We start from the raw sequence: 14,028 nt of genomic DNA on the forward strand, positions 1-14,028 counted from the left end.
AATTGCATACCTTCTGTATTTATTATATGCATATACATGGAATCACTTCTATAAAACATGTGACAACAAAATAAATCTTCTCTATCACTTGCATTTCACTGTCTTATGAAGTTTACTTTCATTGGGTTATTTTTATATGCTGTGCTTTGTGGTAGATATTTAAGAAATAAAAACATTTTAAAAAGGTGACAAGGAAGTACTCCAGCTAAGGAAGGGGAAAGTCATAAGGCCATATAGCAGCTTTATAGTACAGTTACTACAAAAAGGATGGAGGTGCCTGAAAAAAGAAAGCTTGATAAAAATGATGTTTGTTTCAGCTTTTGCATCTGAACCATAGTTATGGAGTGTGTGAATGGATGACTGCACACCCTGAACAGGGTGAGAAACTTCACGGGCGGAGGCTGCAAGGCTCTGTTGGGTAAGATAGATAAGCGTCTGGAATATTTAGCTATTTACCTAGCTGAGTATTTAGAGTATATACGGTAGGTAAGTGCAAGTCATTAAGGGTTTTTCGATCAGGAAGATGGCATAAACAGAGGTGTGTTTTTAAAATATAACCGGCAGCATTAATGCAATAAATAGGTTTCTAACAAGAGGCAAGAGGCAGGGAGCCTACTCAGGAGAACACAGGGCCATACACTGTGACAGATGATGACAGCCTCAGGTAAGGTGAAAGTACTGCTGCTTAAGAGCATTTTCTATGCCCGCCATAAGGCCCTAACCTTACATGCCCCATGTATTCATACCAAGGAACTACAAGGCTTCTTAGGAAAACTTCATTTAGCCATCCTAGGATATATACCTTTGCAGTACGTATTAGCAGCAATTTATTAGGCTTTTCTTACCCCAACTTCTCAAACTCCGTAGTAAGGACAGAATGACAAGTTTTAGTCTCATTAAAAGAATTCTAAATAGAAAAAGTTATATTTTAGTGCTTCTGTTTCAAGGTTTTGAGAGCTTCAACTCTCCTCCCTTACTTTATATCATAATCTTTGACTTCTGGTGGTACAGTGAATACTGCACCTATGCTCACATGCAAATTGTGCTCCTTTTCCACTAGTTTTGCTCTGTTCAGTGGCCCCTCAAGAAGCCAAACTCATGGGCCAGGAATATAGCTCAGTGGCACAAGCACCTGCCTGGCAAGTGCAAGGTCCTTGGTTCGATTCCTGGCAAAAAAAAAAAAAACCAAAAAACCCAAAATCATGGAAACACATAGCATGTGTTTAAGGTAGCAGAAATAGTAGGCTGGGTAGAAATGCTCTATTTGTAGAATTCAAGATCAAGATGCTGCTGTAGATTGCATTTGGTCAATATGTTCATGAAGTAAACTTAATTCACCCAGATTAAGTGACTTGCCCAAGATAAAACCAATTTGCTCTACCGCAAGGTCTTTTCTGACAAGATCACAAACACTACTGAGAACACACATTTGATAAATTATAAGAAAGTAGTTGAATAAAAAATTTTAAGAAGTTATTTTCCAAAAGTCTACAAAATGTGATACTGTAATGATAAATAAATGTTCACGTTTCATAAATTAAGAATGTGTTTAGTTCTTGTTAATTTTTTATTTAATAAAAGAGAGTCATTTCATGGTCATACAGGAAGTTTTATTGATGATAGTCTAGGCCTACAATAGCATGAAATACAAATTTCCTACTTACTATTTTAAACCACTTATTACAAACATTGTTTTAAGGGGTACTGTGTGTGTGTGCATGTACCAATGCTTGGGGGGGCAATTATATATATATACAAACAGGACTAATAACCTTAACCATGTATATGTATATCCACATATACATAGACATATACTCCTTAACTATAGATATGGTTATGTATATATGCATATACTTGTACACATGTATAATTAAGAAGGTCAGTCAGTCATTTGAGATGTGCTATTGACGATTGAGTTAGTATAATTGAACTGGTCAATTCTTCCTTTTGTGATACTTGATACTTAATAACTTTCTTCTATGTATAGCCTGTCTTTCAATAAAATTTTCATAAAAAGTTACCAGGAAGATGAATTAATATATATAAAATAAAAATACTCATTTGAAAAGACAAAACATTTAAATAGTACTTGAAGAACTGAAAAGATGACTTATTTATTCTATTCAGAAGTTGTGTCAATAACTACATAATACCAAAATATGTGTATATTTTGGAAACATATTTAATATAGATTAATCATCTCTGTGATTGCAATGCTAAGGCCATAGTGGCATTTAATACATAAATGCTTAATGTCAAACCTAAAATTGATGTTACTAAGAACCGTAAAGTTATCCTCCATGATGATGCAATATAGTATTTCTTCAATTCTCCCACATTTGTAGAAAGTAACATCACACATTTTAAACAGATCAAAATAAAATTTGCCTAATCTGACATTAATTTTTGTGTGCATTTATGGAGGCACTTTTTGTTTTAATCCACATGGGATTTTATTGCTGATGTTGGTTTCTATTGTCCGTAAACTTCACCCAGGACTTTGAACTGTGTGTTGAAACTTCCAATGTTTGAAGATCTGCTTCTTTGCCCTTTGAACTATAAGTGACTTTTGTTCCAAAATATTGTTTGCTGCATTTTCATTGATCTGTGTGTTTTTATGTCTTTCCTGGGATTCCAGAACTATATCACATTGCTTAAATCGTGCAGAGTGAGGACAAATATTTGATAAGCAAAGCCAGTTTTCTTTACAGTGGAAAAAATGGCATGGTAGCTAACATATAATTTTAATACATCTCACTGCAGTGATTGTGTATTTTATAAACTCAAATATTGCCAGAAGTTTGTTTTTTTTTTTTTTAATTTAAGGACAATTCCATTTACTTGCACATATGTAGGTTAGGATTACTTTTGCCTGGTCTCTCGAATTATTAGCAATAATTTGCTTATTATGTGTGAGTTTAATACATATGGCATCAAAGTAAAAACCCAATGATGAAATCAAGAGAAATTACAAAATGATCGTTTTCTCTCTTTACCCTAAGCTGAGCAAGGAGTCCTTCCAAATAGTGTGAACTCATCGGCTTCCCTGTAACTCTACAGAACTCACACTGCCATATAACTGGAAATCAGAGAGGTGAGGTCATTTCATCACTCTTTGCAAAAAAAAAAAAAAAATGCAAAACGTCTGCTAAAATCTGACTTCATTTGATTTACTCTCCAAGACTGTTTTTTATTAAATATGTTTGACTGCTATCTCTAATTAAATGTAGAATTAATTTTGGCAAACTAACCACAGATGCAGTTTATGTTCAATTTTATCAGACAGATTTATTTATAAGCTGTCAACTTCTTGAAAGACTTCATTTTGGAGCAGTTTTAAATTGCTAACAGTAGCTGTAAATGGAGCTACTGTTCTCTGGAACACTAAAGGAAAAGTATGCTATAAATGTCCATTCCATCTGTGAGGAATCATAAAACAATCACATTCCTTTATTTTTTTTTCCTCCGTAGGACCTTTATTAAATTAGTTCAACTCAATTAAAAATAACTTCAAAAACATTTCAGACTCTTTTGTTTCATGGAATACTTGGAACTCTCTGCACGGAACGTCACCCTTTTAACTAATCCCTTTTACTAAATGGAGGAGAATAGTGGTATTGTGACTTCAGACAGTGCTTTCAAGGGTCTCTACTGTACCGAATTGAGGTCACTTCGAGACAATGCTCAACACCCAATAGCCATTCAAACATTCTTCACAACTCTATCAAACGTGTCTTTCTTCCTCTCACCCGCTTTCTCTCATGGCAAACTCAGAGGACAATGGAAAATGCCTCCAGTACCATTTATGGTCACCATATTTGCACATGACAAAGTCTATTCTTCCTAGTTTGCCAACTCCCTGTATAAAGAATGAACCCTGGGATAGATTTTCCCACCATTACTGTTATTCAATTTATTTTGTATTTAATTTTGCTGTTGTTGTTGTTGTTGTTAGAGGGCTGGTACACGGCATTTGAGAAGCTCCTTTGCCATTTTTGTGCTTGAGTAACAAAGCAGAGATTAAATACAGAATTAAATATGTCACATTATAGCCAGCATATGCATGATGGAGTGTACAATTCAGTACAAAGCATAGAGAAATGATGAAATCGGAACTACCCTACCTTGGATTACTGTCTAGCATTATCGGTATTATAAAGCTTACTGTTTGCCCATGAACCACTATGCCTATGCCCCACAAGCACTATTTAGTTTTGCTTGGGAGTTTTTATGGCTACAGCCACAAACAAACAAAATCAATTGCTGTAAATTTTTCTCACCAGGGCTGCTCCTTTCCGAAAGAAAAAATAAATAAAAGATGTATCCAGAGCATCATCCTCCAAACAAACAAGGAAGAACACATATTTGCAAGCTCTATAGTAAAGTTGTTATGATGAAGATTTTGATTTTAATTAAGAATGGGATTTGTAGGACAATTAGTGAGATCTAATATTCTTTGCAAGAAACAGTGCCCTTATTGGAAATACCATCTAAAACGGAATGGGGGCACTTGGAGCTGCACAGAGACTTGTTTCTATGGGATTTTTTTACAGTAATGAGAAGAAAAATACAAGGAAAATGTAGCTCTCTCACCTGAAATGCAAGAATAGAAATTCAGTTTGCCTTCTTTTAAATTTTTTTCCTTTATTGATATTCTTTTTAATTCAGGTCATAAGTTTTGTGCTACTGAGATTTCAAACAGGTAATCCATGTTCTGCTGAAATACTTTATAGATTATTTTCTCCAGTTATTCTAAAACACCAATGGTACTATACCACATCTTACTTGATTTTATCAATGCGTAGTAACATATTTAATGATAGTAGCAACAAACTTCCCACTTATTTTTGATATATTTAGCTGCCCTAATATTTTAAAAAAAAAACCTTTCCTATTATTCCATCATATTATAGAATTTGTATACTTGTTTAAACGGTTGGAATGCCCATTTCATTTATACTATGTAAATTTTCAAGCATTATGATCACTAAAAATCCATTTCTTAATCAAACAGCAGATAACAACTTTTTAAGTCCATTCAATCAATTACAAAACAAAGTCTTGAAGTTTTCCTGACGATACAGTAGAAGTTGAAACATTATAAAGGAAATCAAGGGATCTTCTTCCTATAATAAGTGGAAAAATGCTAACAATGAATGTTTTATTATATATTATACTGTAAATCATAGACCAAATATATAGGTCATTCATATATAATACATGTATATGATTTAAAACATATACTGAGATCAACTTTCTGCACATTTATTCTACAGTATTTAGTAAGCATATGCTAGCTACAAGCATAAGCAACGGTATATATAATACACACGGTAGATGTGTAATGTATAGTCTGCTTGAAAGATAATTAAAGAATTATAATCATTCACACTGTGCAAATGGCTATACATACAAAAATAAATATAAAGTGCTTTTCAGTTTAAATAAAAAGTATAAATACCCCAGGACCATGAACGCATTCCAAATGCAGCTTATAGTTACTTACTGGTCACTAGACAAGCATCATGCTAAGTATGGGTGGAAAAGTGTGAAACTGAGTTTCCCCTTGCCTGAGGTTTGAAAAGCGGTATAGGGGGGAGCAAAAGGAATAAAAAGTGAAAACACAAGGAAAAAGAAACAAGCATGGATCATAAGAAGGAAGAATTAGTGGCCCAGTTTGTTTCTAATGAGGCTATTTGTATGGAATCGGGACAAGGTAGGTAGGAAATCTAGGCTGGGGCCATTGCAGTTAGTGGTCCTTAAGTGCCACCCTTAAGTACAGTTGACTGGTATGGGCAGAGAGAGGCACGAATTGGATAGCAAGTTCCAATGCTACTTTAGGATTTTGCCCAGGAAAACATGAGGGCATGAGAGTTCCTATAGTGCCAAAGGAAAGGAAGGGAAGCAGTGAAGAGTGACAATACCTGCGTGATTTGGAAACCAGCTACAGTGGCCAGGAAAGAAAGGGAATCAGAGTGATGTCAGAGGCTTCACAGCAGCTGGCTGTGTCTGTAAGGCTGAACTATGGGGAACTGCCACCCGAACACATCCAAACGATACTTGAACAAAGTCAGTGAAGCAGTAATTCCAAGGAGAAAAACTTGGTTTGCAGGAAGATTCAGGAAACGGAGTGGGGGAGGTCAGGAAAATGGTTAAGTGAAACAATCTCCCATAGATACAGGATTCACAGTTTCCTGACAGTCATTCAAAGTCTAACACTAAGTTCTAAATGAATCCCTCCAAATTAATACACTGAAACTGAACTGTCAGTAAAGTAGTATTTAGATGTAAGGTCTTTAGGAGGTAATTAAATCTTAAGGACAGACTCCCTATGGATAGAATTAGGACCATTACAAAAGACTGAGGAAGCACCTTTGCTCTCTTCCTCTCTTTGGTCATAGGAGGACATAATACCTTTGTCTTCTGGAAAATGCAGAAAGCAACAAGGCACCATCTTGGAGATGTTTACAGAACCTCACCTGGCCCTCAACTTGCCTATGCCTTGAAATGGGACTTCCTAGACTCAAAAGTGTGAGAAATAAACTTCCATTATTGCTAAATTACCAAGGCTGCAGCATTATTTTCCAGAAGCACAAATGGAGTGAGAAAAAGCACCTGTTTATTTTTTCCAGTGTGACGTAAAAAATAAAATACATGTCATGTTTTGTATATCTTTTCAAGATTTAAAATTCCCGATTCCTTACCTTGTTCATTCAGTGAACTATAATTAAAGGCTTTATTTATGTGAGTCTTTGAAATAAATTCTAGTTTAAAAATACTACTCACTAAGTTTTATTTCAGAGTCCATTTGTCAGAAAAATACTGAAAATGAAATATAAATGGCACACCTCAACAACTCAAATATCTATGATTCTACCCATAACAATAACTTGGCAGTCATTGATTATCAGGATTATTTTCAAAAATGATCCTCCTTAGGTAATCTGCGTCTATAACTTCAGTGGAAATTCAAAAGGGATAAATTGTGCCTTTATAGTCCTCCTGTTCTGGATAGGCCTAATGTATCACTATACATTTTACATTAGTTCCTATAAGTGCTAAATCTTAACTGTGGCTGTCGTTCTGCTAGTTGATAAGCTTTATATAATAAAAAGGATGCTAAGAGGATTTAGTATTCTACCCTCATAATGTCTCTGTGGAATAAAGTTTGACTTCAAATCCACCAAGAGCAGCTACAAAGGGAGGGTATTCATTCTTGTTTAGGATAACAAAAACAGCTGACAGGGCCACACCTATGCTACCTGGTTTAATTGCTTAAGTTAAAAGGATATTTCCTTTAGACTGACTTCGCAAGCAAAAGCATAGCCAGAAGGCAGTACAAGGCTCTTGTTTACGCGCAATTCATCCACCTGTCTGAGCACTTTCGATTTTTTTTTTAGTACCGGGAACTGAACTCAGGGCCTTGTGCTCACCAGGCAGGCACTGTGCCACTGAGCTATCTTCCCGGCTGACTGGGCACTTTTAAGCCATGTAGAAAGTAGACAATTGAGTGTAAAGTTCATGCCAGGAACTGTTTTATGCATTTACACTATACTATCTCAATTAATTCCTACAATAGCTCTATGAGTGCCATAAAATTATGGTGCCCATTAACAGGGGTCAACTAAGTGGCCCAAGGTTACAGCTAGTGACCTCAGCATCCACATTCTTAGCAATAATGAGTTATTGCAACTCTATGTTAAACTGCAATTTTATTTATATGTGTGTAAGTCTCCAGTGCACAATACAATCTACTATTTATTTATGTAACTTCTTCCTAGTATATGAGAGGGACAGGTAATCTAAGAACACGTTTTACCAATGGTTTCAATGTATACTGAAAGAACAAAAGATTCTGAATTTTTAGAATAAAACAACTTGCCACTGACAGAAAAACAAACCTTCCATTAGCTTTAGAATGGGCAAAGAAATTAACTCTGAAAATATCTCCCCCTCTGATATTGTTCTCAAAGAAAAGCTTATTCAATTTTTTTTAAAATTAGTAAAGCAATCCTCACAGGTTAAGATAAACATAAATTGTTTATACATAGACAAGCAAGCATACGCTTAAAAAAGCATTTCAATTACACTAAAAATGTTTTACTTGGTAGTAAAATACGTCTTAAAGTATTTCTTAACTCCAATTAGGTTTATCAAATCAAAAAGTTTTCTTTTGCATAATTAGGAAGGCCAAGAGTATGCCAAATATTTTTTTTAAATTGCTCTACCTATTCTCTATGTTTCCAGTGGAAGTATTGGCAAACACATTTAACTACAAAGGAAGGGAAAGTGCTGTACATTTTTTTCATTGTCAAAATAAACAATTAAGAAATTTCTAGTTGGAAATTACTGAAAACCTCTCAAGTACTGAGTATAATCAATATATACTGAAAGCTACATGGATGTCTAGCATTTGTTTCCTCTATAAAATGATTATAAAACAACTCAAGGCACAGTGCTAAATTTCCACAGTGCTTAGAAAAGAATTTCCCAAGAATACAAAACGTATTTATTCAATCACAGAGTAATCTTAAATTTATACTCTAGACTATAGAATATTACAAGGAAGGAGGAGGAGGAAGGGGATGACTCCGGAGGGAAGCAGGGAATAGTGGAAAAAGCAAAACGGGCAGGAGGAAGACATGGGAGTAAACTGTCACATTTTAGGAAAAGCAAGCTTAAAAAGAAAGTCCACAAATGCTCTATCAGGTACTGATATTTCACTTACAGAACAGATTTTTTCTTATAGCACATTATGTATTTATTCATTTCTAGAAACTGTAGTTCTCTCTACATTCTGAACGGCCAAAAAAAATCCAGGGAAAAATCAAAACTTTTCAGTAAGACAGCTATGTGTTTTTCCCCCATATTTTACTCACTACATACAATTCCACCAAAGTTGAGGACACTCTGAAAACTGAATGCATACATAAATGAAAAATACAAAAACACAGTCAAACAGTAAGGGCTTAGAATGTTAGATTAAAATAATCTTCGTTTTTGCCACAGTGAAATTCCAGAATATTTCTTAAAGGACACAGATAGAATTCCAAGCTCATTGAACAAAAATAGCATCAATTACATGTTGTCACAAAATTTAGAGTGACCTCTATTCTTAATTATTTAAATATACATTTAATTAACTCAGTAACAAGGGTTTCTACATATGTTTCTACATGTTGGCCACCGCCCAGGCAGCTATACTACAACCACATGTTTAAAGAAGTATCAAGTGTGTGCATGCGCTTGAGAAAGAAAAAGAGGATATATGCATGTATATGTGTATATAAGCACAAAATAGATGTATATATGTATATATACATATATGTATATAAACATGTATATGTAATTTAAATTTTTATTGTATAATCAATAGTAGCAATTCTAATTATTGTTTCATAAATTTCTAATATTTTAATTATAATTCATCAGTGAATCGTGTGAGAAGACAAAGCCATTTGAACAAATTTTCAAAAAAAAGACATTATGCTTTAATTACAGCACCCATCCTTCACAGATATTCAAAATGTCCCTCTTCCTTATTGCCATCTTCTCCTGTTTCTATTTTTATCTGACTTGTTTATTCACATGTACAGGATAAAACAATAAGTTGTTTTGTCTACCCGGGTCATGAGCATTTATTTTGTTATCAAGGTGTAAAGGTCTGCATGGGGATGATGAAATTATATATCTTTGATAAAATAATTTCACTGGCAGACAACAGGCTTTTTATTCTAGCTGAGAGGAAATACATGAAAAAGAATTGTGAATATGGTAGACAGGAAATAACAATGGACTACAAAGTACGGTACAACCTTACATTATATGTTCTGAGATCATTTTATTTACTACAGTAGATATGGGCTTAGCCCACGTGAATATTCCTCCCTTTCAAGGTACAGATGCTGAATTTCATTCTTATTGGAAGCCTTCCTTTTAAAATATTGGAAGAGGTCAGTATTTTAACACAGGCTGTTCTAAAAATATTCCTTTTGTAAAGCTTACTTATTTTTTAAAATCAAGAACATGTAAACACCAAGCTATAAACCAAAAATATATTGATCTGCATATTTTTCACAAGAAATCTAAAAATGAACATAGATTTTAGGGAAGACAGATTCATTTAGGACAGGATCTTCCCCCATTCCCTGTGATAAAAAGCTCTGCAAAACTGTTTTAGCAATTGCGCATTGTTGTCATTTATATAATAACATAAAAATGGTGTCTTTTTAGAGGGACATTCTACTACCAACAACTGGCACTCTTCAAAGCTGCCTTACTAAAGTGGGGTGAAAAAACACCTATCCACACCCACCTGCTAAACTGAGAAAAGAATAAAATACTAGTTGGTGAACAAAAAGAACACTGAAAGGAAAAGTTTGAACAGTATAAATTTTATGACGTCTTCTAAGTAAATAATCTGGAACTCTAATATTAAGAAGAATGTGTCTGTTAGACACTAAAAGACTCATTTTTCTCTTTTTATTTTCTACCTACTCATGCTTTATTGGCTACAATTTTAGATGATTTGGTATTTCCACCAGAATATGACTGTGGATTCTTATGCAGATATTACCTCGCCCCTAAATCGTTTATTTTCAAACTTGTCTGTCTCAACACGCAAGAACACCGTTACACAATCTCATTGGTAATAGTGGCCCATTAGAGCAATAAATTTTAATTATGGATGTAAAAGTATACTTTTTAAAACTTCTGCACTAGCCCTCTGAGTCACATAGCACAGGAAGGCTGTACCCCTTGGTTAAGAAACATTGCCAATTTACTTAAGAATAGGAGAACTTCTTTTACTGTTGGCCTTTATGCCTGAGATTTCTATAAAACTGCTGATGACTTATTAGAGACTATTTAGATAACACAAGCACAATAATCCACTCTTGGTTACAAATGAAAAAATAATACTGGTATTCATCCAAAAGTCACTTAGTAAAAATAATATCATTTTGTAAATATACAATTTTTTCAGAAGCTAAAATATTAGTGACATATGAATATAAGAGATATATCAGTTTCTAGCTAGTTAGTACCTCCTTATTTTAGTCCTTGCAGTTAACAAATTCCCCCATATATGAGAGAGCAGATTTTTCTGCTTCATCCCAAAAAACAAAGAATGACTGCAACCCCTCCCCATTTGCACATACAGCCACTAAAATCCATCTGCATTACACTCATCATTACAAAGGATCGCTTTGCCAAATCTAGTCCTACACATTGATATATTGGAAAACCTGGCATGAATATTTTAATGCCCTGCCATTCTAAAGAATAAGTTTTAGGTTTTATATTTCTATATCAATATTAGGATTCTATATATGAATGTACATATGTGTGTCTTCATATATGTAGAAAAGAAATTTAACCCAACAGAATAATTAAATGCTGCTAAATTATTTTTATAATTAACAACCAAGCTACATTGTCATCTTTGATAAATGTGGGAAATTGAGGCACAGAAGTACCCTCTAGGTGATAACCAAACAGCATATGACAAAGAGCAGAAAGACTGGTACAATGCCCACGCCTTATGTGCTTCCATCTCTGGTCTAAACACCAGATTGCCATAGAAATTCCTATAAGGAATTCTTTAAGATGAGACCTGAATAAAGTAAATGAGAGATGTAGCTTGAATATGGGAATTCTCAGCCACTGTATTTTCATTTTTTGGAAGATTACTTGGTCCTACAGAAGTATCTGGTACAATAAAAGGGCTATAAATTGGTTCTAGCAGATTTTTGTAGTTATTCTATTACCTCTATGATATAGGAATTAGAAAGCACATAATTATTCCTTCAGTTAAAAGGGAAATTGATATATATGAGAACATGGAAAACTTTAAGACTAGTGAATTAGTATCCCCTAAGAAGAGACTTTAATGACTACTTTAGATGACTGATGGAATCATAACAGTTCATTTAAAATACCTTGAACTCTCCAGAAAGTGGAGATAATCCCACATAGATGTATTTTATTTAAAGGTTTTATAAGTTTCCAGCTCTTTTCATTTACTTAGATCTTCATTATAAAGCAGTAACTCTTTAGTTTATGTTATGGTTTGTGTCTAGATGTCCCCCCAAAGCCTCACGCAGTCATGGGGCTTTTTAGAGATGGCTGAGATTAAAAGTGTGAGTACTACAATCAAGCTCGGATGAGTAGCCTGCGTACAATATAAGGGACGCAGACAGTTTGTCTTTTCTCTCCTGTTACTTTTGCTCTCTTCTGCCTGTCATGAACTATTCTGTGCCATGGAACCAGCCAATTATGGACTGAAACCTCTACAAACTGTGAGCTCAATAAACCATTCCCCCTTTCACTTTAGGTGCGGGTATTTTATCTCAGCAAGGAGAGAAAAGTAACTAAGACAGTTTACAAGTGCCCTTTGCAATCCTTAGCTTCAAAATCACTGAAAGCAATAATTTGCCTCACTTTGGAATGATCGTTGGCTAACGAAAGAGAAGCATAAATTCGCATTCACTTACATTTCCTCATGACCATCAAGAACACCTTTGGAATTTAAACTGCTCTTTCTTCCTGGTTGGTCAGAGATCACTGACTGAATCATCTCAAGAGCTCAAAGACACCAGTAAATAAGACAGCAAAATTATATATTAGTACAATTCACTATAAAGATAATTCAGGGGAAAAATCTTAAAACAGTGATATAGTCAATAAAAAATTAAAATACTAGACAAACCTAAATATTTTCACTAAAGCATACTCTCCTGTAATAAAAATAGTTCCAAAATACAGCCATGTTCTACCATAATAATAGTTTCTTTAACTTTACCAATCTAACATTGATTTGGGCTAGAACAATATCTCTGCCATAAGCACTTTGAGAATAATTGACAATACACGGTAGGCATTCAGTCTGAAAAGGAATCATGAGATAGTGCGGAAATGACATTTGGAGACAGAATAAATTACATAACACTGAGACATCTGAACTAGAGCGCTGAGATGGGGGAGGGGCGGGCCACTGGTGGCACAGCACACCTGACAAACAAGGCTGCTTTTTGTTTTGCGAGGTGACAGAGAACTGTCGACACCTTATGGAAAAACCTGAAAAAGATTCCAGGGAACAAGAGTTCTGCTGTGATATTTTCTTTACTTTCTTTCTTTTAATTGTCATTCAGAACAACTCTGAAAGAACAAAGCCCAAGTGTATTCTTAAGTTGGGTTCTGTTCGTCAATTTGAAAAATAAACTTGCTTTGTGACACTGCCTGACAAGAAGTCACGGTATCTCAAAGATGCCTTAGTTCTCAGAGGAATACACAGTAGGTACTGATGTTTTCAGATATCACAAGTCTTGTGTTTAAGCTGAAATACAAAGAAAGAGACTAAAGTGAAATATAATTCTGTATCATGACAAAATTGTGATACAGATGAAATATTTTAAATCATAACCAAATTGTAGCATCATTCCATGCCACACCAGTGATCTTTTTGTTTCAAGCTAGTGACAAGATTTGAAACTTAAGAAGTTTATAAATGCAGAAAACAAACATTAGAATTTTTTTAAAAGTATAAAAGAGAGGAAGTATTTTTAACCAATTTAATAAAACAGTCCCACAATCAGATGAGATAAAGGCAAATGACAGAAATAAATTATAAGCCTATAAAAAATCCATGCTAAGATTGAAAGTATAATCTTTATCTTTAAACTAATTCAATCATTCAAGCTTTGGTAACTAGTGGAGGCTTTTGCAGTCATCTAGCTATTTCTTTATTCTATATCCTTCTATTTCCACCATCCCTTCCATAACTATTGAAATTATATTCATTCATTCAGTGTGAGCTCTCTTATAGTCTGATGCTTTAACCAGATCTCTGCAATCAGACTACTAACTCCTCCCAAGATATTGCTTGTTTATCTAGCCTCTGTCTAGATAGTAGGGGATGGTGTTTACTGCCTGACAGAGATTTTCATTTTTAAACTCCTTTACATCTCAGAAAATTCTTTCTTGCAGTGAATCAAAATGAACTCTCTACACTTTTAATATGTACTAAAT

The 14,028-nt window shown here is 34.3% G+C and overlaps 1 protein-coding gene and 1 long non-coding RNA gene across 2 annotated transcripts in view; one reads left to right on the plus strand and one right to left on the minus strand.

The window, feature by feature from the left end:
* Sox5 (SRY (sex determining region Y)-box 5) overlaps positions 1-14,028 on the minus strand; it is an 844,441-nt gene that overhangs the window by 478,337 nt on the left and 352,076 nt on the right. The gene's annotated exons all lie outside the window — the stretch shown is intronic.
* On the plus strand, positions 474-6,563 carry LOC102025106. Its single transcript, XR_260088.1, has 3 exons — positions 474-664; positions 3,003-3,094; positions 6,402-6,563. It is a non-coding gene; the product is annotated as an uncharacterized LOC102025106 (long non-coding RNA).

This window comes from Chinchilla lanigera, unplaced genomic scaffold (assembly GCF_000276665.1).
Source record: "Chinchilla lanigera isolate Chin_1 unplaced genomic scaffold, ChiLan1.0 scaffold00012, whole genome shotgun sequence".
Classification (NCBI taxonomy): domain Eukaryota; kingdom Metazoa; phylum Chordata; class Mammalia; order Rodentia; family Chinchillidae; genus Chinchilla; species Chinchilla lanigera.